This window comes from Phoenix dactylifera, chromosome 4 (genome assembly GCF_051530095.1).
Source record: "Phoenix dactylifera cultivar Ajwa chromosome 4, Ajwa_hap1_PhDact_Kaust_v1.1, whole genome shotgun sequence".
Classification (NCBI taxonomy): domain Eukaryota; kingdom Viridiplantae; phylum Streptophyta; class Magnoliopsida; order Arecales; family Arecaceae; genus Phoenix; species Phoenix dactylifera.
The window spans coordinates 34220843-34241761 of record NC_143193.1 but is presented as its reverse complement, the minus strand read 5'-3'; the positions used below and the strand labels follow the sequence as shown (position 1 = coordinate 34241761).

Genomic DNA, 20919 nt, shown 5'->3' with positions numbered 1-20919 from the left:
AATATTTATTTTTAATTTTTCGGCTTTTGGCTTTTCCACTTCGGATAATTTTTTTTCCCCGAAAATAAACTGAGTCCGGAGACTGGCGGTGCCATGCAGCATAGCGGGACCAGCGCGTTGAATCCTACGCCAGAACGGCCCCGGCGGCGCGAATGTCTCGGGCCGTCGAGGTCGGCTGCTTTGTCATAAAAGGGAGTTTTGAAGGGCATGTCATGGGTGCGATCATACCAGCACTAATGCACCGGATCCCATCAAAACTCCGCAGTTAAGCGTGCTTGGGCGAGAGTAGCACTAGGATGGGTGACCACCTGGGAAGTCCTCGTGTTGCACCCCTTTTATTTTTTGCCCCTTTTTTTATTTTTTGATAATATTTATTTTTAATTTTTCGGCTTTTGGCTTTTCCGCTTCGGATAATCTTTTTTCTCCGAAAATAAACTGAGTCCGGAGACTGGCGGTGCCATGCAGCATAGCGGGACCAGCGCGTTGAATCCGACGCCATAACGGCCCCGGCGGTGCGAATGTCTCGGGCCGTCGAGACCTGCTGCTTTGTCATAAAAGGGGGTTTCGAAGGGCTTGTCATGGGTGCGATCATACCAGCACTAATGCACCGGATCCCATCTGAACTCCGCAGTTAAGCGTGCTTGGGCGAGAGTAGTACTAGGATGGGTGACCCCCTGGGAAGTCCTCGTGTTGCACCCCTTTTATTTTTTGCCCGCTTTTTTATTTTTTGTTAATATTTATTTTTAATTTTTCGGCTTTTGGCTTTTCCTCTTCGGATAATTTTTTTTCCGCGAAAATAAACTGAGTCCGGAGACTGGCGGTGCCATGCAGCATAGCGGGACCAGCGTGTTGCACCCCTTTTATTTTTTGCCCGCTTTTTTATTTTTTGTTAATATTTATTTTTAATTTTTCGGCTTTTGGCTTTTCCTCTTCGGATAATTTTTTTTCCGCGAAAATAAACTGAGTCCGGAGACTGGCGGTGCCATGCAGCATAGCGGGACCAGCGCGTTGAATCCTACGCCAGAACGGCCCCGGCGGCGCGAATGTCTCGGGCCGTCGAGGTCGGCTGTTTTGTCATAAAAGGGAGTTTCGAAGGGCATGTCATGGGTGCGATCATACCAGCACTAATGCACCGGATCCCATCAGAACTCCGCAGTTAAGCGTGCTTGGGCGAGGGTAGTACTAGGATGGGTGACCCTATGGAAAGTCCTCGTGTTGCACCCCTTTTATTTTTTGCCCGCTTTTTTATTTTTTGATAATATTTATTTTTAATTTTTCGGCCTTTGGCTTTTCCTCTTCGGATAATTTTTTTTCTCCGAAAATAAACTGAGTCCGGAGACTGGCGGTGCCATGCAGCATAGCGGGACCAGCGCGTTGAATCCTACGACAGAACGGCCCCGCCGGCGCGAATGTCTCGGGCCGTCGAGGTCTGCTGCTTTGTCATAAAAGGGAGTTTCGAAGGGCATGTAATGGGTACGATCAAAACAGCACTAATGCACCAGATTCCATCAGAACTCCGCAGTTAAGCATGCTTGGGCGAGAGTAGTACTAGGATGGGTGACCCTCTGGGAAGTCCTCGTGTTGCACCACTTTTATTTTTTGCCCGCTTTTTTATTTTTTGATAATATTTATTTTTAATTTTTCGGCTTTTGGCTTTTCCTCTTCGGATAATTTTTTCTCCCGAAAATAAACTGAGTCCGGAGACTGGCGGTGCCATGCAGCATAGCGGGACCAGCGCGTTGAATCCTACGCCAGAACGGCCCCGGCGGCGCGAATATCTCGGGCCGTCGAGGTCGGCTGCTTTGTCATAAAAGGGAGTTTCGAAGGGCATGTCATGGGTGCGATCATACCAGCACTAATGCACCGGATCCCATCAGAACTCCGCAGTTAAGCGTGCTTAGGCGAGGGTAGTACTAGGATGGGTGACCCTATGGAAAGTCCTCGTGTTGCACCCCTTTTATTTTTTGCCCGCTTTTTTATTTTTTGGTAATATTTATTTTTAATTTTTCGGCCTTTGGCTTTTCCTCTTCGGATAATTTTTTCTCCCCGAAAATAAACTGAGTCCGGAGACTGGCTGTGCCATGCAGCATAGCGGGACCAGCGCGTTGAATCCTACGCCAGAACGGCCCTGGCGGCGCGAATGTCTCGGGCCGTCGAGACCGGCTGCTTTGTCATAAAACGGAGTTTCGAAGGGCTTGTCATGGGTGCGATCATACCCGCACTAATGCACCGGATCCCATCAGAACTCTGCTGTTAAGCGTGCTTGGGCGAGAGTAGTACTAGGATGGGTGACCCCCCGGGAAGTCCTCGTGTTGCACCCCATTTATTTTTTGCCCTTTTTTTATTTTTTGATAATATTTATTTTTAATTTTTCGGCTTTTGGCTTTTCCGCTTCGGATAATCTTTTTTCTCCGAAAATAAACTGAGTCCGGAGACTGGCGGTGCCATGCAGCATAGCGGGACCAGCGCGTTGAATCCGACGCCATAACGGCCCCGGCGGTGCGAATGTCTCGGGCCGTCGAGACCTGCTGCTTTGTCATAAAAGGGGGTTTCGAAGGGCTTGTCATGGGTGCGATCATACCAGCACTAATGCACCGGATCCCATCTGAACTCCGCAGTTAAGCGTGCTTGGGCGAGAGTAGTACTAGGATGGGTGACCCCCTGGGAAGTCCTCGTGTTGCACCCCTTTTATTTTTTGCCCGCTTTTTTATTTTTTGTTAATATTTATTTTTAATTTTTCGGCTTTTGGCTTTTCCTCTTCGGATAATTTTTTTTCCGCGAAAATAAACTGAGTCCGGAGACTGGCGTTGCCATGCAGCATAGCGGGACCAGCGTGTTGCACCCCTTTTATTTTTTGCCCGCTTTTTTATTTTTTGTTAATATTTATTTTTAATTTTTCGGCTTTTGGCTTTTCCTCTTCGGATAATTTTTTTTCCGCGAAAATAAACTGAGTCCGGAGACTGGCGGTGCCATGCAGCATAGCGGGACCAGCGCGTTGAATCCTACGCCAGAACGGCCCCGGCGGCGCGAATGTCTCGGGCCGTCGAGGTCGGCTGCTTTGTCATAAAAGGGAGTTTCGAAGGGCATGTCATGGGTGCGATCATACCAGCACTAATGCACCGGATCCCATCAGAACTCCGCAGTTAAGCGTGCTTGGGCGAGGGTAGTACTAGGATGGATGACCCTATGGAAAGTCCTCGTGTTGCACCCCTTTTATTTTTTGCCCGCTTTTTTATTTTTTGATAATATTTATTTTTAATTTTTCGGCCTTTGGCTTTTCCTCTTCGGATAATTTTTTTTCTCCGAAAATAAACTGAGTCCGGAGACTGGCGGTGCCATGCAGCATAGCGGGACCAGCGCGTTGAATCCTACGACAGAACGGCCCCGCCGGCGCGAATGTCTCGGGCCGTCGAGGTCTGCTGCTTTGTCATAAAAGGGAGTTTCGAAGGGCATGTAATGGGTACGATCAAAACAGCACTAATGCACCAGATTCCATCAGAACTCCGCAGTTAAGCATGCTTGGGCGAGAGTAGTACTAGGATGGGTGACCCTCTGGGAAGTCCTCGTGTTGCACCACTTTTATTTTTTGCCCGCTTTTTTATTTTTTGATAATATTTATTTTTAATTTTTCGGCTTTTGGCTTTTCCTCTTCGGATAATTTTTTCCCCCGAAAATAAACTGAGTCCGGAGACTGGCGGTGCCATGCAGCATAGCGGGACCAGCGCGTTGAATCCTACGCCAGAACGGCCCCGGCGGCGCGAATATCTCGGGCCGTCGAGGTCGGCTGCTTTGTCATAAAAGGGAGTTTCGAAGGGCATGTCATGGGTGCGATCATACCAGCACTAATGCACCGGATCCCATCAGAACTCCGCAGTTAAGCGTGCTTAGGCGAGGGTAGTACTAGGATGGGTGACCCTATGGAAAGTCCTCGTGTTGCACCCCTTTTATTTTTTGCCCGCTTTTTTATTTTTTGGTAATATTTATTTTTAATTTTTCGGCCTTTGGCTTTTCCTCTTCGGATAATTTTTTCTCCCCGAAAATAAACTGAGTCCGGAGACTGGCTGTGCCATGCAGCATAGCGGGACCAGCGCGTTGAATCCTACGCCAGAACGGCCCTGGCGGCGCGAATGTCTCGGGCCGTCGAGACCGGCTGCTTTGTCATAAAACGGAGTTTCGAAGGGCTTGTCATGGGTGCGATCATACCCGCACTAATGCACCGGATCCCATCAGAACTCTGCTGTTAAGCGTGCTTGGGCGAGAGTAGTACTAGGATGGGTGACCCCCCGGGAAGTCCTCGTGTTGCACCCCATTTATTTTTTGCCCTTTTTTTATTTTTTGATAATATTTATTTTTAATTTTTCGGCTTTTGGCTTTTCCGCTTCGGATAATCTTTTTTCTCCGAAAATAAACTGAGTCCGGAGACTGGCGGTGCCATGCAGCATAGCGGGACCAGCGCGTTGAATCCGACGCCATAACGGCCCCGGCGGTGCGAATGTCTCGGGCCGTCGAGACCTGCTGCTTTGTCATAAAAGGGGGTTTCGAAGGGCTTGTCATGGGTGCGATCATACCAGCACTAATGCACCGGATCCCATCTGAACTCCGCAGTTAAGCGTGCTTGGGCGAGAGTAGTACTAGGATGGGTGACCCCCTGGGAAGTCCTCGTGTTGCACCCCTTTTATTTTTTGCCCGCTTTTTTATTTTTTGTTAATATTTATTTTTAATTTTTCGGCTTTTGGCTTTTCCTCTTCGGATAATTTTTTTTCCGCGAAAATAAACTGAGTCCGGAGACTGGCGTTGCCATGCAGCATAGCGGGACCAGCGTGTTGCACCCCTTTTATTTTTTGCCCGCTTTTTTATTTTTTGTTAATATTTATTTTTAATTTTTCGGCTTTTGGCTTTTCCTCTTCGGATAATTTTTTTTCCGCGAAAATAAACTGAGTCCGGAGACTGGCGGTGCCATGCAGCATAGCGGGACCAGCGCGTTGAATCCTACGCCAGAACGGCCCCGGCGGCGCGAATGTCTCGGGCCGTCGAGGTCGGCTGCTTTGTCATAAAAGGGAGTTTCGAAAGGCATGTCATGGGTGCGATCATACCAGCACTAATGCACCGGATCCCATCAGAACTCCGCAGTTAAGCGTGCTTGGGCGAGGGTAGTACTAGGATGGATGACCCTATGGAAAGTCCTCGTGTTGCACCCCTTTTATTTTTTGCCCGCTTTTTTATTTTTTGATAATATTTATTTTTAATTTTTCGGCCTTTGGCTTTTCCTCTTCGGATAATTTTTTTTCTCCGAAAATAAACTGAGTCCGGAGACTGGCGGTGCCATGCAGCATAGCGGGACCAGCGCGTTGAATCCTACGCCAGAACGGCCCCGCCGGCGCGAATGTCTCGGGCCGTCGAGGTCTGCTGCTTTGTCATAAAAGGGAGTTTCGAAGGGCATGTAATGGGTACGATCATACCAGCACTAATGCACCAGATTCCATCAGAACTCCGCAGTTAAGCATGCTTGGGCGAGAGTAGTACTAGGATGGGTGACCCTCTGGGAAGTCCTCGTGTTGCACCACTTTTATTTTTTGCCCGCTTTTTTATTTTTTGATAATATTTATTTTTAATTTTTCGGCTTTTGGCTTTTCCTCTTCGGATAATTTTTTCCCCCGAAAATAAACTGAGTCCGGAGACTGGCGGTGCCATGCAGCATAGCGGGACCAGCGCGTTGAATCCTACGCCAGAACGGCCCCGGCGGCGCGAATATCTCGGGCCGTCGAGGTCGGCTGCTTTGTCATAAAAGGGAGTTTCGAAGGGCATGTCATGGGTGCGATCATACCAGCACTAATGCACCGGATCCCATCAGAACTCCGCAGTTAAGCGTGCTTAGGCGAGGGTAGTACAAGGATGGGTGACCCTATGGAAAGTCCTCGTGTTGCACCCCTTTTATTTTTTGCCCGCTTTTTTATTTTTTGGTAATATTTATTTTTAATTTTTCGGCCTTTGGCTTTTCCTCTTCGGATAATTTTTTCTCCCCGAAAATAAACTGAGTCCGGAGACTGGCTGTGCCATGCAGCATAGCGGGACCAGCGCGTTGAATCCTACGCCAGAACGGCCCTGGCGGCGCGAATGTCTCGGGCCGTCGAGACCGGCTGCTTTGTCATAAAACGGAGTTTCGAAGGGCTTGTCATGGGTGCGATCATACCCGCACTAATGCACCGGATCCCATCAGAACTCTGCTGTTAAGCGTGCTTGGGCGAGAGTAGTACTAGGATGGGTGACCCCCCGGGAAGTCCTCGTGTTGCACCCCATTTATTTTTTGCCCTTTTTTTATTTTTTGATAATATTTATTTTTAATTTTTCGGCTTTTGGCTTTTCCACTTCGGATAATTTTTTTCCTCCAAAAATAAACTGAGTCCGGAGACTGGCGGTGCCATGCAGCATAGCGGGACCAGCGCGTTGAATCCTACGCCAGAACGGCCCCGGCGGCGCGAATGTCTCGGGCCGTCGAGGTCGGCTGCTTTGTCATAAAAGGGAGTTTCGAAGGGCATGTCATGGGTGCGATCATACCAGCACTAATGCACCGGATCCCATCAAAACTCCGCAGTTAAGCGTGCTTGGGCGAGAGTAGCACTAGGATGGGTGACCACCTGGGAAGTCCTCGTGTTGCACCCCTTTTATTTTTTGCCCCTTTTTTTATTTTTTGATAATATTTATTTTTAATTTTTCGGCTTTTGGCTTTTCCGCTTCGGATAATCTTTTTTCTCCGAAAATAAACTGAGTCCGGAGACTGGCGGTGCCATGCAGCATAGCGGGACCAGCGCGTTGAATCCGACGCCATAACGGCCCCGGCGGTGCGAATGTCTCGGGCCGTCGAGACCTGCTGCTTTGTCATAAAAGGGGGTTTCGAAGGGCTTGTCATGGGTGCGATCATACCAGCACTAATGCACCGGATCCCATCTGAACTCCGCAGTTAAGCGTGCTTGGGCGAGAGTAGTACTAGGATGGGTGACCCCCTGGGAAGTCCTCGTGTTGCACCCCTTTTATTTTTTGCCCGCTTTTTTATTTTTTGTTAATATTTATTTTTAATTTTTCGGCTTTTGGCTTTTCCTTTTCGGATAATTTTTTTTCCCCGAAAATAAACTGAGTCCGGAGACTGGCGGTGCCATGCAGCATAATGGGACCAGCGCGTTGAATCCAACGCCAGAACGGCCCCGGCGGCGCGAATGTCTCGGGCCGTCGAGGTCGGCTGCTTTGTCATTAAAGGAAGTTTCGAAGGGCATGTCATGGGTGCGATCATACCAGCACTAATGCACCGGATCCCATCAGAACTCCGCAGTTAAGCGTGCTTGGGCGAGGGTAGTACTAGGATGGGTGACCCTATGGAAAGTCCTCATGTTGCACCCCTTTTATTTTTTGCCCGCTTTTTTATTTTTTGATAATATTTATTTTTAATTTTTCGGCCTTTGGCTTTTCCTCTTCGGATAATTTTTTTTCCCCGAAAATAAACTGAGTCCGGAGACTGGCGGTGCCATGCAGCATAGCGGGACCAGCGCGTTGAATCCTACGCCAGAACGGCCCCGCCGGCGCGAATGTCTCGGGCCGTCGAGGTCTGCTGCTTTGTCATAAAAGGGAGTTTCGAAGGGCATGTAATGGGTACGATCATACCAGCACTAATGCACCAGATTCCATCAGAACTCCGCAGTTAAGCATGCTTGGGCGAGAGTAGTACTAGGATGGGTGACCCTCTGGGAAGTCCTCGTGTTGCACCCCTTTAATTTTTTGCCCGCTTTTTTATTTTTTGATAATATTTATTTTTAATTTTTCGGCTTTTGGCTTTTCCACTCCGGATAATTTTTTTCCTCCCAAAATAAACTGAGTTCGGAGACAGGCGGTGCCATGCAGCATAGCGGGACCAGCGCGTTGAATTCTATGCCAGAACGGCCCCGGCGGCCCGAATGTCTTGGGCCGTCGAGGTCTGCTGCTTTGTCATAAAAGGGAGTTTCGAAGGGCTTGTCATGGGTGTGATCATACCAGCACTAATGCACCGGATCCCATCAGAACTCCGCAGTTAAGCGTGCTTGGGCGAGAGTAGTACAAGGATGGGTGACCCCCTGGAAAGTCCTCGTGTTGCCCCCCTTTTATTTTTTGCCCGCTTTTTTATTTTTTGATAATATTTATTTTTAATTTCTCGGCTTTTGGCTTTTCCTCTTCGGATAATTTTTTTCCCCCGACAATAAACTGAGTCCGGAGACTGGCTGTGCCATGCCGCATAGCGGGACCAGCGCGTTGAATCCTACGCCAGAACGGCCCCGGCAGCGCGAATGTCTCGGGCGGTCGAGGTCTGCTGCTTTGTCATGAAAGGGAGTTTCGAAGGGCATGTCATGGGTGCGATCATACCAGCACTAATGCACCGGATCCCATCAGAACTCCGCAGTTAAGCATGCTTGGGCGAGAGTAGTACTAGGATGGGTGACCCTCTGGGAAGTCCTCGTGTTGCACCCCTTTAATTTTTTGCCCGCTTTTTTATTTTTTGATAATATTTATTTTTAATTTTTCGGCTTTTGGCTTTTCCACTCCGGATAATTTTTTTCCTCCCAAAATAAACTGAGTTCGGAGACAGGCGGTGCCATGCAGCATAGCGGGACCAGCGCGTTGAATTCTACGCCAGAACGGCCCCGGCGGCGCGAATGTCTCGGGCCGTCGAGGTCTGCTGCTTTGTCATAAAAGGGAGTTTCGAAGGGATTGTCATGGGTGTGATCATACCAGCACTAATGCACCGGATCCCATCAGAACTCCGCAGTTAAGCGTGCTTGGGCGAGAGTAGTACAAGGATGGGTGACCCCCTGGGAAGTCCTCGTGTTGCCCCCCTTTTATTTTTTGCCGGCTTTTTTATTTTTTGATAATATTTATTTTTAATTTTTCGGCTTTTGGCTTTTCCTCTTCGGATAATTTTTTTCCCCCGACAATAAACTGAGTCCGGAGACTGGCGGTGCCATGCAGCATAGCGGGACCAGCGCGTTGAATCCTACGCCAGAACGGCCCCGCCGGCGCGAATGTCTCGGGCCGTCGAGGTCTGCTGCTTTGTCATAAAAGGGAGTTTCGAAGGGCATGTAATGGGTACGATCATACCAGCACTAATGCACCAGATTCCATCAGAACTCCGCAGTTAAGCATGCTTGGGCGAGAGTAGTACTAGGATGGGTGACCCTCTGGGAAGTCCTCGTGTTGCACCCCTTTAATTTTTTGCCCGCTTTTTTATTTTTTGATAATATTTATTTTTAATTTTTCGGCTTTTGGCTTTTCCACTCCGGATAATTTTTTTCCTCCCAAAATAAACTGAGTTCGGAGACAGGCGGTGCCATGCAGCATAGCGGGACCAGCGCGTTGAATTCTATGCCAGAACGGCCCCGGCGGCCCGAATGTCTTGGGCCGTCGAGGTCTGCTGCTTTGTCATAAAAGGGAGTTTCGAAGGGCTTGTCATAGGTGTGATCATACCAGCACTAATGCACCGGATCCCATCAGAACTCCGCAGTTAAGCGTGCTTGGGCGAGAGTAGTACAAGGATGGGTGACCCCCTGGAAAGTCCTCGTGTTGCCCCCCTTTTATTTTTTGCCCGCTTTTTTATTTTTTGATAATATTTATTTTTAATTTCTCGGCTTTTGGCTTTTCCTCTTCGGATAATTTTTTTCCCCCGACAATAAACTGAGTCCGGAGACTGGCTGTGCCATGCCGCATAGCGGGACCAGCGCGTTGAATCCTACGCCAGAACGGCCCCGGCAGCGCGAATGTCTCGGGCGGTCGAGGTCTGCTGCTTTGTCATGAAAGGGAGTTTCGAAGGGCATGTCATGGGTGCGATCATACCAGCACTAATGCACCGGATCCCATCAGAACTCCGCAGTTAAGCATGCTTGGGCGAGAGTAGTACTAGGATGGGTGACCCTCTGGGAAGTCCTCGTGTTGCACCCCTTTAATTTTTTGCCCGCTTTTTTATTTTTTGATAATATTTATTTTTAATTTTTCGGCTTTTGGCTTTTCCACTCCGGATAATTTTTTTCCTCCCAAAATAAACTGAGTTCGGAGACAGGCGGTGCCATGCAGCATAGCGGGACCAGCGCGTTGAATTCTACGCCAGAACGGCCCCGGCGGCGCGAATGTCTCGGGCCGTCGAGGTCTGCTGCTTTGTCATAAAAGGGAGTTTCGAAGGGATTGTCATGGGTGTGATCATACCAGCACTAATGCACCGGATCCCATCAGAACTCCGCAGTTAAGCGTGCTTGGGCGAGAGTAGTACAAGGATGGGTGACCCCCTGGGAAGTCCTCGTGTTGCCCCCCTTTTATTTTTTGCCCGCTTTTTTATTTTTTGATAATATTTATTTTTAATTTTTCGGCTTTTGGCTTTTCCTCTTCGGATAATTTTTTTCCCCCGACAATAAACTGAGTCCGGAGACTGGCGGTGCCATGCCGCATAGCGGGACCAGCGCGTTGAATCCTACGCCAGAACGGCCCCGGCGGTGCGAATGTCTCGGGCCGTCGAGACCTGCTGCTTTGTCATAAAAGGGAGTTTCGAAGGGCTTGTCATGGGTGCGATCATACCAGCACTAATGCACCGGATCCCATCTGAACTCCGCAGTTAAGCGTGCTTGGGCGAGAGTAGTACTAGGATGGGTGACCCCCTGGGAAGTCCTCGTGTTGCACCCCTTTTATTTTTTGCCCGCTTTTTTATTTTTTGTTAATATTTATTTTTAATTTTTCGGCTTTTGGCTTTTCCTCTTCGGATAATTTTTTTTCCCCGAAAATAAACTGAGTCCGGAGACTGGCGGTGCCATGCAGCATAGCGGGACCAGCGCGTTGAATCCTACGCCAGAACGGCCCCGGCGGCGCGAATGTCTCGGGCCGTCGAGGTCGGCTGCTTTGTCATAAAAGGGAGTTTCGAAGGGCATGTCATGGGTGCGATCATACCAGCACTAATGCACCGGATCCCATCAGAACTCCGCAGTTAAGCGTGCTTGGGCGAGGGTAGTACTAGGATGGGTGACCCTATGGAAAGTCCTCGTGTTGCACCCCTTTTATTTTTTGCCCGCTTTTTTATTTTTTGATAATATTTATTTTTAATTTTTCGGCCTTTGGCTTTTCCTCTTCGGATAATTTTTTTTCTCCGAAAATAAACTGAGTCCGGAGACTGGCGGTGCCATGCAGCATAGCGGGACCAGCGCGTTGAATCCTACGCCAGAACGGCCCCGCCGGCGCGAATGTCTCGGGCCGTCGAGGTCTGCTACTTTGTCATAAAAGGGAGTTTCGAAGGGCATGTAATGGGTACGATCATACCAGCACTAATGCACCAGATTCCATCAGAACTCCGCAGTTAAGCATGTTTGGGCGAGAGTAGTACTAGGATGGGTGACCCTCTGGGAAGTCCTCGTGTTGCACCCCTTTAATTTTTTGCCCGCTTTTTTATTTTTTGATAATATTTATTTTTAATTTTTCGGCTTTTGGCTTTTCCACTCCGGATAATTTTTTTCCTCCCAAAATAAACCGAGTTCGGAGACAGGCGGTGCCATGCTGCATAGCGGGACCAGCGCGTTGAATTCTACGCCAGAACAGCCCCGGCGGCGCGAATGTCTCGGGCCGTCGAGGTCTGCTGCTTTCTCATAAAAGGGAGTTTCGAAGGGCTTGTCATGGGTGTGATCATACCAGCACTAATGCACCGGATCCCATCAGAACTCCGCAGTTAAGCGTGCTTGGGCGAGAGTAGTACAAGGATGGGTGACCCCCTGGGAAGTCCTCGTGTTGCCCCCCTTTTATTCTTTGCCCGCTTTTTTATTTTTTGATAATATTTATTTTTAATTTTTCGGCTTTTGGCTTTTCCTCTTCGGATAATTTTTTCCCCCGAAAATAAACTGAGTCCGGAGACTGGCGGTGCCATGCAGCATAGCGGGACCAGCGCGTTGAATCCTACGCCAGAACGGCCCCGGCGGTGCGAATGTCTCGGGCCGTCGAGACCTGCTGCTTTGTCATAAAAGGGAGTTTCGAAGGGCTTGTCATGGGTGCGATCATACCAGCACTAATGCACCGGATCCCATCTGAACTCCGCAGTTAAGCGTGCTTGGGCGAGAGTAGTACTAGGATGGGTGACCCCCTGGGAAGTCCTCGTGTTGCACCCCTTTTATTTTTTGCCCGCTTTTTTATTTTTTGTTAATATTTATTTTTAATTTTTCGGCTTTTGGCTTTTCCTCTTCGGATAATTTTTTTTCCCCGAAAATAAACTGAGTCCGGAGACTGGCGGGGCCATGCAGCATAGCGGGACCAGCGCGTTGAATCCTACGCCAGAACGGCCCCGGCGACGCGAATGTCTCGGGCCGTCGAGGTCGGCTGCTTTGTCATAAAAGGGAGTTTCGAAGGGCATGTCATGGGTGCGATCATACCAGCACTAATGCACCGGATCCCATCAGAACTCCGCAGTTAAGCGTGCTTGGGCGAGGGTAGTACTAGGATGGGTGGCCCTATGGAAAGTCCTCGTGTTGCACCCCTTTTATTTTTTGCCCGCTTTTTTATTTTTTGATAATATTTATTTTTAATTTTTCGGCCTTTGGCTTTTCCTCTTCGGATAATTTTTTTTCTCCGAAAATAAACTGAGTCCGGAGACTGGCGGTGCCATGCAGCATAGCGGGACCAGCGCGTTGAATTCTACGCCAGAACGGCCCCGGCGGCGCGAATGTCTCGGGCCGTCGAGGTCTGCTGCTTTGTCATAAAAGGGAGTTTCGAAGGGATTGTCATGGGTGTGATCATACCAGCACTAATGCACCGGATCCCATCAGAACTCCGCAGTTAAGCGTGCTTGGGCGAGAGTAGTACAAGGATGGGTGACCCCCTGGGAAGTCCTCGTGTTGCCCCCCTTTTATTTTTTGCCCGCTTTTTTATTTTTTGATAATATTTATTTTTAATTTTTCGGCTTTTGGCTTTTCCTCTTCGGATAATTTTTTTCCCCCGACAATAAACTGAGTCCGGAGACTGGCGGTGCCATGCCGCATAGCGGGACCAGCGCGTTGAATCCTACGCCAGAACGGCCCCGGCGGTGCGAATGTCTCGGGCCGTCGAGACCTGCTGCTTTGTCATAAAAGGGAGTTTCGAAGGGCTTGTCATGGGTGCGATCATACCAGCACTAATGCACCGGATCCCATCTGAACTCCGCAGTTAAGCGTGCTTGGGCGAGAGTAGTACTAGGATGGGTGACCCCCTGGGAAGTCCTCGTGTTGCACCCTTTTTATTTTTTGCCCGCTTTTTTATTTTTTATTAATATTTATTTTTAATTTTTCGGCTTTTGGCTTTTCCTCTTCGGATAATTTTTTTTCCCCGAAAATAAACTGAGTCCGGAGACTGGCGGTGCCATGCAGCATAGCGGGACCAGCGCGTTGAATCCTACGCCAGAACGGCCCCGGCGGCGCGAATGTCCCGGGCCGTCGAGGTCGGCTGCTTTGTCATAAAAGGGAGTTTCGAAGGGCATGTCATGGGTGCGATCATACCAGCACTAATGCACCGGATCCCATCAGAACTCCGCAGTTAAGCGTGCTTGGGCGAGGGTAGTACTAGGATGGGTGACCATATGGAAAGTCCTCGTGTTGCACCCCTTTTATTTTTTGCCCGCTTTTTTATTTTTTGATAATATTTATTTTTAATTTTTCGGCCTTTGGCTTTTCCTCTTCGGATAATTTTTTTTCTCCGAAAATAAACTAAGTCCGGAGACTGGCGGTGCCATGCAGCATAGCGGGACCAGCGCGTTGAATCCTACGCCAGAACGGCCCCGCCGGCGCGAATGTCTCGGGCCGTCGAGGTCTGCTGCTTTGTCATAAAAGGGAGTTTCGAAGGGCATGTAATGGGTACGATCATACCAGCACTAATGCACCAGATTCCATCAGAACTCCGCAGTTAAGCATGCTTGGGCGAGAGTAGTACTAGGATGGATGACCCTCTGGGAAGTCCTCGTGTTGCACCCCTTTAATTTTTTGCCCGCTTTTTTATTTTTTGATAATATTTATTTTTAATTTTTCGGCTTTTGGCTTTTCCACTCCGGATAATTTTTTTCCTCCCAAAATAAACCGAGTTCGGAGACAGGCGGTGCCATGCTGCATAGCGGGACCAGCGCGTTGAATTCTACGCCAGAACGGCCCCGGCGGCGCGAATGTCTCGGGCCGTCGAGGTCTGCTGCTTTGTCATAAAAGGGAGTTTCGAAGGGCTTGTCATGGGTGTGATCATACCAGCACTAATGCACCGGATCCCATCAGAACTCCGCAGTTAAGCGTGCTTGGGCGAGAGTAGTACAAGGATGGGTGACCCCCTGGGAAGTCCTCGTGTTGCCCCCCTTTTATTTTTTGCCCGCTTTTTTATTTTTTGATAATATTTATTTTTAATTTTTCGGCTTTTGGCTTTTCCTCTTCGGATAATTTTTTCTCCCGAAAATAAACTGAGTCCGGAGACTGGCGGTGCCATGCAGCATAGCGGGACCAGCGCGTTGAATCCTACGCCAGAACGGCCCCGGCGGCGCGAATGTCTCGGGCCGTCGAGGTCGGCTGCTTTGTCATAAAAGGGAGTTTCGAAGGGCATGTCATGGGTGCGATCATACCAGCACTAATGCACCGGATCCCATCAGAACTCCGCGGTTAAGCGTGCTTAGGCGAGGGTAGTACTAGGATGGGTGACCCTATGGAAAGTCCTCGTGTTGCACCCCTTTTATTTTTTGCCCGCTTTTTTATTTTTTGGTAATATTTATTTTTAATTTTTCGGCCTTTGGCTTTTCCTCTTCGGATAATTTTTTCTCCCCGAAAATAAACTGAGTCCGGAGACTGGCTGTGCCATGCAGCATAGCGGGACCAGCGCGTTGAATCCTACGCCAGAACGGCCCTGGCGGCGCGAATGTCTCGGGCCGTCGAGACCGGCTGCTTTGTCATAAAACGGAGTTTCGAAGGGCTTGTCATGGGTGCGATCATACCCGCACTAATGCACCGGATCCCATCAGAACTCTGCAGTTAAGCGTGCTTGGGCGAGAGTAGTACTAGGATGGGTGACCCCCCGGGAAGTCCTCGTGTTGCACCCCATTTATTTTTTGCCCGTTTTTTTATTTTTTGATAATATTTATTTTTAATTTTTCGGCTTTTGGCTTTTCCACTTCGGATAATTTTTTTCCCCCGAAAATAAACGGAGTCCGGAGACTGGCGGTGCCATGCAGCATAGCGGGACCAGCGCGTTGAATCCTACGCCAGAACGGCCCCGGCGGCGCGAATGTCTCGGGCCGTCGAGGTCGGCTGCTTTGTCATAAAAGGGAGTTTCGAAGGGCATGTCATGGGTGCGATCATACCAGCACTAATGCACCGGATCCCATCAAAACTCCGCAGTTAAGCGTGCTTGGGCGAGAGTAGCACTAGGATGGGTGACCACCTGGGAAGTCCTCGTGTTGCACCCCATTTATTTTTTGCCCTTTTTTTATTTTTTGATAATATTTATTTTTAATTTTTCGGCTTTTGGCTTTTCCGCTTCGGATAATCTTTTTTCTCCGAAAATAAACTGAGTCCGGAGACTGGCGGTGCCATGCAGCATAGCGGGACCAGCGCGTTGAATCCGACGCCATAACGGCCCCGGCGGTGCGAATGTCTCGGGCCGTCGAGACCTGCTGCTTTGTCATAAAAGGGGGTTTCGAAGGGCTTGTCATGGGTGCGATCATACCAGCACTAATGCACCGGATCCCATCTGAACTCCGCAGTTAAGCGTGCTTGGGCGAGAGTAGTACTAGGATGGGTGACCCCCTGGGAAGTCCTCGTGTTGCACCCCTTTTATTTTTTGCCCGCTTTTTTATTTTTTGTTAATATTTATTTTTAATTTTTCGGCTTTTGGCTTTTCCTCTTCGGATAATTTTTTTTCCGCGAAAATAAACTGAGTCCGGAGACTGGCGGTGCCATGCAGCATAGCGGGACCAGCGTGTTGCACCCCTTTTATTTTTTGCCCGCTTTTTTATTTTTTGTTAATATTTATTTTTAATTTTTCGGCTTTTGGCTTTTCCTCTTCGGATAATTTTTTTTCCGCGAAAATAAACTGAGTCCGGAGACTGGCGGTGCCATGCAGCATAGCGGGACCAGCTTGTTGAATCCTACGCCAGAACGGCCCCGGCGGCGCGAATGTCTCGGGCCATCGAGGTCGGCTGTTTTGTCATAAAAGGGAGTTTCGAAGGGCATGTCATGGGTGCGATCATACCAGCACTAATGCACCGGATCCCATCAGAACTCCGCAGTTAAGCGTGCTTGGGCGAGGGTAGTACTAGGATGGGTGACCCTATGGAAAGTCCTCGTGTTGCACCCCTTTTATTTTTTGCCCGCTTTTTTATTTTTTGATAATATTTATTTTTAATTTTTCGGCCTTTGGCTTTTCCTCTTCGGATAATTTTTTTTCTCCGAAAATAAACTGAGTCCGGAGACTGGCGGTGCCATGCAGCATAGCGGGACCAGCGCGTTGAATCCTACGCCAGAACGGCCCCGCCGGCGCGAATGTCTCGGGCCGCCGAGGTCTGCTGCTTTGTCATAAAAGGGAGTTTCGAAGGGCATGTAATGGGTACGATCATACCAGCACTAATGCACCAGATTCCATCAGAACTCCGCAGTTAAGCATGCTTGGGCGAGAGTAGTACTAGGATGGGTGACCCTCTGGGAAGTCCTCGTGTTGCACCACTTTTATTTTTTGCCCGCTTTTTTATTTTTTGATAATATTTATTTTTAATTTTTCGGCTTTTGGCTTTTCCTCTTCGGATAATTTTTTCCCCCGAAAATAAACTGAGTCCGGAGACTGGCGGTGCCATGCAGCATAGCGGGACCAGCGCGTTGAATCCTACGCCAGAACGGCCCCGGCGGCGCGAATATCTCGGGCCGTCGAGGTCGGCTGCTTTGTCATAAAAGGGAGTTTCGAAGGGCATGTCATGGGTGCGATCATACCAGCACTAATGCACCGGATCCCATCAGAACTCCGCAGTTAAGCGTGCTTAGGCGAGGGTAGTACTAGGATGGGTGACCCTATGGAAAGTCCTCGTGTTGCACCCCTTTTATTTTTTGCCCGCTTTTTTATTTTTTGGTAATATTTATTTTTAATTTTTCGGCCTTTGGCTTTTCCTCTTCGGATAATTTTTTCTCCCCGAAAATAAACTGAGTCCGGAGACTGGCTGTGCCATGCAGCATAGCGGGACCAGCGCGTTGAATCCTACGCCAGAACGGCCCTGGCGGCGCGAATGTCTCGGGCCGTCGAGACCGGCTGCTTTGTCATAAAACGGAGTTTCGAAGGGCTTGTCATGGGTGCGATCATACCCGCACTAATGCACCGGATCCCATCAGAACTCTACTGTTAAGCGTGCTTGGGCGAGAGTAGTACTAGGATGGGTGACCCCCCGGGAAGTCCTCGTGTTGCACCCCATTTATTTTTTGCCCTTTTTTTATTTTTTGATAATATTTATTTTTAATTTTTCGGCTTTTGGCTTTTCCGCTTCGGATAATCTTTTTTCTCCGAAAATAAACTGAGTCCGGAGACTGGCGGTGCCATGCAGCATAGCGGGACCAGCGCGTTGAATCCGACGCCATAACGGCCCCGGCGGTGCGAATGTCTCGGGCCGTCGAGACCTGCTGCTTTGTCATAAAAGGGGGTTTCGAAGGGCTTGTCATGGGTGCGATCATACCAGCACTAATGCACCGGATCCCATCTGAACTCCGCAGTTAAGCGTGCTTGGGCGAGAGTAGTACTAGGATGGGTGACCCCCTGGGAAGTCCTCGTGTTGCACCCCTTTTATTTTTTGCCCGCTTTTTTATTTTTTGTTAATATTTATTTTTAATTTTTCGGCTTTTGGCTTTTCCTCTTCGGATAATTTTTTTTCCGCGAAAATAAACTGAGTCCGGAGACTGGCGTTGCCATGCAGCATAGCGGGACCAGCGTGTTGCACCCCTTTTATTTTTTGCCCGCTTTTTTATTTTTTGTTAATATTTATTTTTAATTTTTCGGCTTTTGGCTTTTCCTCTTCGGATAATTTTTTTTCCGCGAAAATAAACTGAGTCCGGAGACTGGCGGTGCCATGCAGCATAGCGGGACCAGCGCGTTGAATCCTACGCCAGAACGGCCCCGGCGGCGCGAATGTCTCGGGCCGTCGAGGTCGGCTGCTTTGTCATAAAAGGGAGTTTCGAAGGGCATGTCATGGGTGCGATCATACCAGCACTAATGCACCGGATCCCATCAGAACTCCGCAGTTAAGCGTGCTTGGGCGAGGGTAGTACTAGGATGGGTGACCCTATGGAAAGTCCTCGTGTTGCACCCCTTTTATTTTTTGCCCGCTTTTTTATTTTTTGATAATATTTATTTTTAATTTTTCGGCCTTTGGCTTTTCCTCTTCGGATAATTTTTTTTCTCCGAAAATAAACTGAGTCCGGAGACTGGCGGTGCCATGCAGCATAGCGGGACCAGCGCGTTGAATCCTACGCCAGAACGGCCCCGCCGGCGCGAATGTCTCGGGCCGTCGAGGTCTGCTGCTTTGTCATAAAAGGGAGTTTCGAAGGGCATGTAATGGGTACGATCATACCAGCACTAATGCACCAGATTCCATCAGAACTCCGCAGTTAAGCATGCTTGGGCGAGAGTAGTACTAGGATGGGTGACCCTCTGGGAAGTCCTCGTGTTGCACCACTTTTATTTTTTGCCCGCTTTTTTATTTTTTGATAATATTTATTTTTAATTTTTCGGCTTTTGGCTTTTCCTCTTCGGATAATTTTTTCCCCCGAAAATAAACTGAGTCCGGAGACTGGCGGTGCCATGCAGCATAGCGGGACCAGCGCGTTGAATCCTACGCCAGAACGGCCCCGGCGGCGCGAATATCTCGGGTCGTCGAGGTCGGCTGCTTGGTCATAAAAGGGAGTTTCGAAGGGCATGTCATGGGTGCGATCATACCAGCACTAATGCACCGGATCCCATCAGAACTCCGCAGTTAAGCGTGCTTAGGCGAGGGTAGTACAAGGATGGGTGACCCTATGGAAAGTCCTCGTGTTGCACCCCTTTTATTTTTTGCCCGCTTTTTTATTTTTTGGTAATATTTATTTTTAATTTTTCGGCCTTTGGCTTTTCCTCTTCGGATAATTTTTTCTCCCCGAAAATAAACTGAGTCCGGAGACTGGCTGTGCCATGCAGCATAGCGGGACCAGCGCGTTGAATCCTACGCCAGAACGGCCCTGGCGGCGCGAATGTCTCGGGCCGTCGAGACCGGCTGCTTTGTCATAAAACGGAGTTTCGAAGGGCTTGTCATGGGTGCGATCATACCCGCACTAATGCACCGGATCCCATCAGAACTCTGCTGTTAAGCGTGCTTGGGCGAGAGTAGTACTAGGATGGGTGACCCCCCGGGAAGTCCTCGTGTTGCACCCCATTTATTTTTTGCCCTTTTTTTATTTTTTGATAATATTTATTTTTAATTTTTCGGCTTTTGGCTTTTCCACTTCGGATAATTTTTTTCCTCCAAAAATAAACTGAGTCCGGAGACTGGCGGTGCCATGCAGCATAGCGGGACCAGCGCGTTGAATCCTACGCCAGAACGGCCCCGGCGGCGCGAATGTCTCAGGCCGTCGAGGTCGGCTGCTTTGTCATAAAAGGGAGTTTCGAAGGGCATGTCATGGGTGCGATCATACCAGCACTAATGCACCGGATCCCATCAAAACTCCGCAGTTAAGCGTGCTTGGGCGAGAGTTGCACTAGGATGGGTGACCACCTGGGAAGTCCTCGTGTTGCACCCCTTTTATTTTTTGCCCCTTTTTTTATTTTTTGATAATATTTATTTTTAATTTTTCGGCTTTTGGCTTTTCCGCTTCGGATAATCTTTTTTCTCCGAAAATAAACTGAGTCCGGAGACTGGCGGTGCCATGCAGCATAGCGGGACCAGCGCGTTGAATCCGACGCCATAACGGCCCCGGCGGTGCGAATGTCTCGGGCCGTCGAGACCTGCTGCTTTGTCATAAAAGGGGGTTTCGAAGGGCTTGTCATGGGTGCGATCATACCAGCACTAATGCACCGGATCCCATCTGAACTCCGCAGTTAAGCGTGCTTGGGCGAGAGTAGTACTAGGATGGGTGACCCCCTGGGAAGTCCTCGTGTTGCACCCCTTTTATTTTTTGCCCGCTTTTTTATTTTTTGTTAATATTTATTTTTAATTTTTCGGCTTTTGGCTTTTCCTTTTCGGATAATTTTTTTTCCCCGAAAATAAACTGAGTCCGGAGACTGGCGGTGCCATGCAGCATAACGGGACCAGCGCGTTGAATCCAACGCCAGAACGGCCCCGGCGGCGCGAATGTCTCGGGCCGTCGAGGTCGGCTGCTTTGTCATTAAAGGGAGTTTCGAAGGGCATGTCATGGGTGCGATCATACCAGCACTAATGCACCGGATCCCATCAGAACTCCGCAGTTAAGCGTGCTTGGGCGAGGGTAGTGCTAGGATGGGTGACCCTATGGAAAGTCCTCGTGTTGCACCCCTTTTATTTTTTGCCCGCTTTTTTATTTTTTGATAATATTTATTTTTAATTTTTCGGCCTTTGGCTTTTCCTCTTCGGATAATTTTTTTTCCCCGAAAATAAACTGAGTCCGGAGACTGGCGGTGCCATGCAGCATAGCGGGACCAGCGCGTTGAATCCTACGCCAGAACGGCCCCGCCGGCGCGAATGTCTCGGGCCGTCGAGGTCTGCTGCTTTGTCATAAAAGGGAGTTTCGAAGGGCATGTAATGGGCACGATCATACCAGCACTAATGCACCAGATTCCATCAGAACTCCGCAGTTAAGCATGCTTGGGCGAGAGTAGTACTAGGATGGGTGACCCTCTGGGAAGTCCTCGTGTTGCACCCCTTTAATTTTTTGCCCGCTTTTTTATTTTTTGATAATATTT

The 20919-nt window shown here is 49.1% G+C and overlaps 43 non-coding genes and 12 pseudogenes across 43 annotated transcripts; all 55 read left to right on the top strand.

Annotated features, from left to right (window-relative positions):
- Positions 1-214: 214 nt before the first annotated feature.
- LOC149755250 (5S ribosomal RNA) lies at positions 215-333 on the top strand. The gene has a single exon (XR_016408065.1). It is a non-coding gene; the product is annotated as a 5S ribosomal RNA (ribosomal RNA).
- A 247-nt stretch (positions 334-580) lies between these two features.
- LOC149755249 (5S ribosomal RNA) lies at positions 581-699 on the top strand. The gene has a single exon (XR_016409363.1). It is a non-coding gene; the product is annotated as a 5S ribosomal RNA (ribosomal RNA).
- Positions 700-1105: 406 nt separating this feature from the next.
- On the top strand, positions 1106-1224 carry LOC149755248 (5S ribosomal RNA). Its single transcript, XR_016402423.1, has one exon. It is a non-coding gene; the product is annotated as a 5S ribosomal RNA (ribosomal RNA).
- A 247-nt stretch (positions 1225-1471) lies between these two features.
- On the top strand, positions 1472-1590 carry LOC149755247 (5S ribosomal RNA; annotated as a pseudogene).
- Positions 1591-1836: 246 nt separating this feature from the next.
- LOC149755246 (5S ribosomal RNA) lies at positions 1837-1955 on the top strand. Its single transcript, XR_016406153.1, has one exon. It is a non-coding gene; the product is annotated as a 5S ribosomal RNA (ribosomal RNA).
- Positions 1956-2202: 247 nt separating this feature from the next.
- Positions 2203-2321, top strand: LOC149755245 (5S ribosomal RNA). Its single transcript, XR_016406964.1, has one exon. It is a non-coding gene; the product is annotated as a 5S ribosomal RNA (ribosomal RNA).
- Positions 2322-2567: 246 nt separating this feature from the next.
- On the top strand, positions 2568-2686 carry LOC149755244 (5S ribosomal RNA). The gene has a single exon (XR_016409351.1). It is a non-coding gene; the product is annotated as a 5S ribosomal RNA (ribosomal RNA).
- Positions 2687-3092: 406 nt separating this feature from the next.
- Positions 3093-3211, top strand: LOC149755243 (5S ribosomal RNA). Its single transcript, XR_016404914.1, has one exon. It is a non-coding gene; the product is annotated as a 5S ribosomal RNA (ribosomal RNA).
- A 247-nt stretch (positions 3212-3458) lies between these two features.
- Positions 3459-3577, top strand: LOC149755242 (5S ribosomal RNA; annotated as a pseudogene).
- A 246-nt stretch (positions 3578-3823) lies between these two features.
- On the top strand, positions 3824-3942 carry LOC149755241 (5S ribosomal RNA). Its single transcript, XR_016406152.1, has one exon. It is a non-coding gene; the product is annotated as a 5S ribosomal RNA (ribosomal RNA).
- Positions 3943-4189: 247 nt separating this feature from the next.
- Positions 4190-4308, top strand: LOC149755240 (5S ribosomal RNA). Its single transcript, XR_016406963.1, has one exon. It is a non-coding gene; the product is annotated as a 5S ribosomal RNA (ribosomal RNA).
- A 246-nt stretch (positions 4309-4554) lies between these two features.
- On the top strand, positions 4555-4673 carry LOC149755239 (5S ribosomal RNA). The gene has a single exon (XR_016409340.1). It is a non-coding gene; the product is annotated as a 5S ribosomal RNA (ribosomal RNA).
- A 406-nt stretch (positions 4674-5079) lies between these two features.
- On the top strand, positions 5080-5198 carry LOC149755238 (5S ribosomal RNA). The gene has a single exon (XR_016404913.1). It is a non-coding gene; the product is annotated as a 5S ribosomal RNA (ribosomal RNA).
- A 247-nt stretch (positions 5199-5445) lies between these two features.
- LOC149755237 (5S ribosomal RNA) lies at positions 5446-5564 on the top strand (annotated as a pseudogene).
- Positions 5565-5810: 246 nt separating this feature from the next.
- On the top strand, positions 5811-5929 carry LOC149755236 (5S ribosomal RNA). Its single transcript, XR_016408144.1, has one exon. It is a non-coding gene; the product is annotated as a 5S ribosomal RNA (ribosomal RNA).
- A 247-nt stretch (positions 5930-6176) lies between these two features.
- On the top strand, positions 6177-6295 carry LOC149755235 (5S ribosomal RNA). Its single transcript, XR_016406962.1, has one exon. It is a non-coding gene; the product is annotated as a 5S ribosomal RNA (ribosomal RNA).
- A 246-nt stretch (positions 6296-6541) lies between these two features.
- LOC149755234 (5S ribosomal RNA) lies at positions 6542-6660 on the top strand. The gene has a single exon (XR_016408064.1). It is a non-coding gene; the product is annotated as a 5S ribosomal RNA (ribosomal RNA).
- A 247-nt stretch (positions 6661-6907) lies between these two features.
- On the top strand, positions 6908-7026 carry LOC149755233 (5S ribosomal RNA). The gene has a single exon (XR_016409304.1). It is a non-coding gene; the product is annotated as a 5S ribosomal RNA (ribosomal RNA).
- A 247-nt stretch (positions 7027-7273) lies between these two features.
- Positions 7274-7392, top strand: LOC149755232 (5S ribosomal RNA). Its single transcript, XR_016406854.1, has one exon. It is a non-coding gene; the product is annotated as a 5S ribosomal RNA (ribosomal RNA).
- A 247-nt stretch (positions 7393-7639) lies between these two features.
- LOC149755231 (5S ribosomal RNA) lies at positions 7640-7758 on the top strand (annotated as a pseudogene).
- Positions 7759-8005: 247 nt separating this feature from the next.
- Positions 8006-8124, top strand: LOC149755230 (5S ribosomal RNA). Its single transcript, XR_016408756.1, has one exon. It is a non-coding gene; the product is annotated as a 5S ribosomal RNA (ribosomal RNA).
- Positions 8125-8371: 247 nt separating this feature from the next.
- On the top strand, positions 8372-8490 carry LOC149755229 (5S ribosomal RNA). The gene has a single exon (XR_016403449.1). It is a non-coding gene; the product is annotated as a 5S ribosomal RNA (ribosomal RNA).
- A 247-nt stretch (positions 8491-8737) lies between these two features.
- On the top strand, positions 8738-8856 carry LOC149755228 (5S ribosomal RNA). The gene has a single exon (XR_016406778.1). It is a non-coding gene; the product is annotated as a 5S ribosomal RNA (ribosomal RNA).
- Positions 8857-9103: 247 nt separating this feature from the next.
- Positions 9104-9222, top strand: LOC149755227 (5S ribosomal RNA; annotated as a pseudogene).
- Positions 9223-9469: 247 nt separating this feature from the next.
- On the top strand, positions 9470-9588 carry LOC149755226 (5S ribosomal RNA; annotated as a pseudogene).
- Positions 9589-9835: 247 nt separating this feature from the next.
- LOC149755225 (5S ribosomal RNA) lies at positions 9836-9954 on the top strand. The gene has a single exon (XR_016403447.1). It is a non-coding gene; the product is annotated as a 5S ribosomal RNA (ribosomal RNA).
- Positions 9955-10201: 247 nt separating this feature from the next.
- On the top strand, positions 10202-10320 carry LOC149755224 (5S ribosomal RNA). Its single transcript, XR_016406777.1, has one exon. It is a non-coding gene; the product is annotated as a 5S ribosomal RNA (ribosomal RNA).
- A 247-nt stretch (positions 10321-10567) lies between these two features.
- LOC149755223 (5S ribosomal RNA) lies at positions 10568-10686 on the top strand. Its single transcript, XR_016409259.1, has one exon. It is a non-coding gene; the product is annotated as a 5S ribosomal RNA (ribosomal RNA).
- Positions 10687-10933: 247 nt separating this feature from the next.
- LOC149755222 (5S ribosomal RNA) lies at positions 10934-11052 on the top strand. The gene has a single exon (XR_016402422.1). It is a non-coding gene; the product is annotated as a 5S ribosomal RNA (ribosomal RNA).
- A 247-nt stretch (positions 11053-11299) lies between these two features.
- On the top strand, positions 11300-11418 carry LOC149755221 (5S ribosomal RNA; annotated as a pseudogene).
- A 247-nt stretch (positions 11419-11665) lies between these two features.
- On the top strand, positions 11666-11784 carry LOC149755220 (5S ribosomal RNA). The gene has a single exon (XR_016406776.1). It is a non-coding gene; the product is annotated as a 5S ribosomal RNA (ribosomal RNA).
- A 246-nt stretch (positions 11785-12030) lies between these two features.
- Positions 12031-12149, top strand: LOC149755219 (5S ribosomal RNA). Its single transcript, XR_016409248.1, has one exon. It is a non-coding gene; the product is annotated as a 5S ribosomal RNA (ribosomal RNA).
- Positions 12150-12396: 247 nt separating this feature from the next.
- Positions 12397-12515, top strand: LOC149755218 (5S ribosomal RNA). The gene has a single exon (XR_016404642.1). It is a non-coding gene; the product is annotated as a 5S ribosomal RNA (ribosomal RNA).
- A 247-nt stretch (positions 12516-12762) lies between these two features.
- Positions 12763-12881, top strand: LOC149755217 (5S ribosomal RNA). The gene has a single exon (XR_016406775.1). It is a non-coding gene; the product is annotated as a 5S ribosomal RNA (ribosomal RNA).
- Positions 12882-13128: 247 nt separating this feature from the next.
- Positions 13129-13247, top strand: LOC149755216 (5S ribosomal RNA). Its single transcript, XR_016410101.1, has one exon. It is a non-coding gene; the product is annotated as a 5S ribosomal RNA (ribosomal RNA).
- Positions 13248-13494: 247 nt separating this feature from the next.
- Positions 13495-13613, top strand: LOC149755215 (5S ribosomal RNA). The gene has a single exon (XR_016401937.1). It is a non-coding gene; the product is annotated as a 5S ribosomal RNA (ribosomal RNA).
- Positions 13614-13860: 247 nt separating this feature from the next.
- On the top strand, positions 13861-13979 carry LOC149755214 (5S ribosomal RNA; annotated as a pseudogene).
- Positions 13980-14226: 247 nt separating this feature from the next.
- LOC149755213 (5S ribosomal RNA) lies at positions 14227-14345 on the top strand. The gene has a single exon (XR_016406774.1). It is a non-coding gene; the product is annotated as a 5S ribosomal RNA (ribosomal RNA).
- Positions 14346-14591: 246 nt separating this feature from the next.
- On the top strand, positions 14592-14710 carry LOC149755212 (5S ribosomal RNA). Its single transcript, XR_016408081.1, has one exon. It is a non-coding gene; the product is annotated as a 5S ribosomal RNA (ribosomal RNA).
- A 247-nt stretch (positions 14711-14957) lies between these two features.
- LOC149755211 (5S ribosomal RNA) lies at positions 14958-15076 on the top strand. The gene has a single exon (XR_016404613.1). It is a non-coding gene; the product is annotated as a 5S ribosomal RNA (ribosomal RNA).
- Positions 15077-15323: 247 nt separating this feature from the next.
- On the top strand, positions 15324-15442 carry LOC149755210 (5S ribosomal RNA). The gene has a single exon (XR_016408062.1). It is a non-coding gene; the product is annotated as a 5S ribosomal RNA (ribosomal RNA).
- Positions 15443-15688: 246 nt separating this feature from the next.
- On the top strand, positions 15689-15807 carry LOC149755209 (5S ribosomal RNA). Its single transcript, XR_016409236.1, has one exon. It is a non-coding gene; the product is annotated as a 5S ribosomal RNA (ribosomal RNA).
- A 406-nt stretch (positions 15808-16213) lies between these two features.
- LOC149755208 (5S ribosomal RNA) lies at positions 16214-16332 on the top strand. The gene has a single exon (XR_016402421.1). It is a non-coding gene; the product is annotated as a 5S ribosomal RNA (ribosomal RNA).
- A 247-nt stretch (positions 16333-16579) lies between these two features.
- On the top strand, positions 16580-16698 carry LOC149755207 (5S ribosomal RNA; annotated as a pseudogene).
- A 246-nt stretch (positions 16699-16944) lies between these two features.
- LOC149755206 (5S ribosomal RNA) lies at positions 16945-17063 on the top strand. Its single transcript, XR_016406151.1, has one exon. It is a non-coding gene; the product is annotated as a 5S ribosomal RNA (ribosomal RNA).
- A 247-nt stretch (positions 17064-17310) lies between these two features.
- Positions 17311-17429, top strand: LOC149755205 (5S ribosomal RNA). Its single transcript, XR_016408927.1, has one exon. It is a non-coding gene; the product is annotated as a 5S ribosomal RNA (ribosomal RNA).
- A 246-nt stretch (positions 17430-17675) lies between these two features.
- On the top strand, positions 17676-17794 carry LOC149755204 (5S ribosomal RNA). The gene has a single exon (XR_016409223.1). It is a non-coding gene; the product is annotated as a 5S ribosomal RNA (ribosomal RNA).
- A 406-nt stretch (positions 17795-18200) lies between these two features.
- On the top strand, positions 18201-18319 carry LOC149755203 (5S ribosomal RNA). Its single transcript, XR_016402420.1, has one exon. It is a non-coding gene; the product is annotated as a 5S ribosomal RNA (ribosomal RNA).
- Positions 18320-18566: 247 nt separating this feature from the next.
- LOC149755202 (5S ribosomal RNA) lies at positions 18567-18685 on the top strand (annotated as a pseudogene).
- Positions 18686-18931: 246 nt separating this feature from the next.
- On the top strand, positions 18932-19050 carry LOC149755201 (5S ribosomal RNA). Its single transcript, XR_016408143.1, has one exon. It is a non-coding gene; the product is annotated as a 5S ribosomal RNA (ribosomal RNA).
- A 247-nt stretch (positions 19051-19297) lies between these two features.
- Positions 19298-19416, top strand: LOC149755200 (5S ribosomal RNA). The gene has a single exon (XR_016406961.1). It is a non-coding gene; the product is annotated as a 5S ribosomal RNA (ribosomal RNA).
- A 246-nt stretch (positions 19417-19662) lies between these two features.
- Positions 19663-19781, top strand: LOC149755199 (5S ribosomal RNA; annotated as a pseudogene).
- A 247-nt stretch (positions 19782-20028) lies between these two features.
- On the top strand, positions 20029-20147 carry LOC149755198 (5S ribosomal RNA). Its single transcript, XR_016409210.1, has one exon. It is a non-coding gene; the product is annotated as a 5S ribosomal RNA (ribosomal RNA).
- A 247-nt stretch (positions 20148-20394) lies between these two features.
- Positions 20395-20513, top strand: LOC149755197 (5S ribosomal RNA). Its single transcript, XR_016406200.1, has one exon. It is a non-coding gene; the product is annotated as a 5S ribosomal RNA (ribosomal RNA).
- A 247-nt stretch (positions 20514-20760) lies between these two features.
- Positions 20761-20879, top strand: LOC149755196 (5S ribosomal RNA; annotated as a pseudogene).
- The last annotated feature ends 40 nt before the right edge of the window (positions 20880-20919 follow it).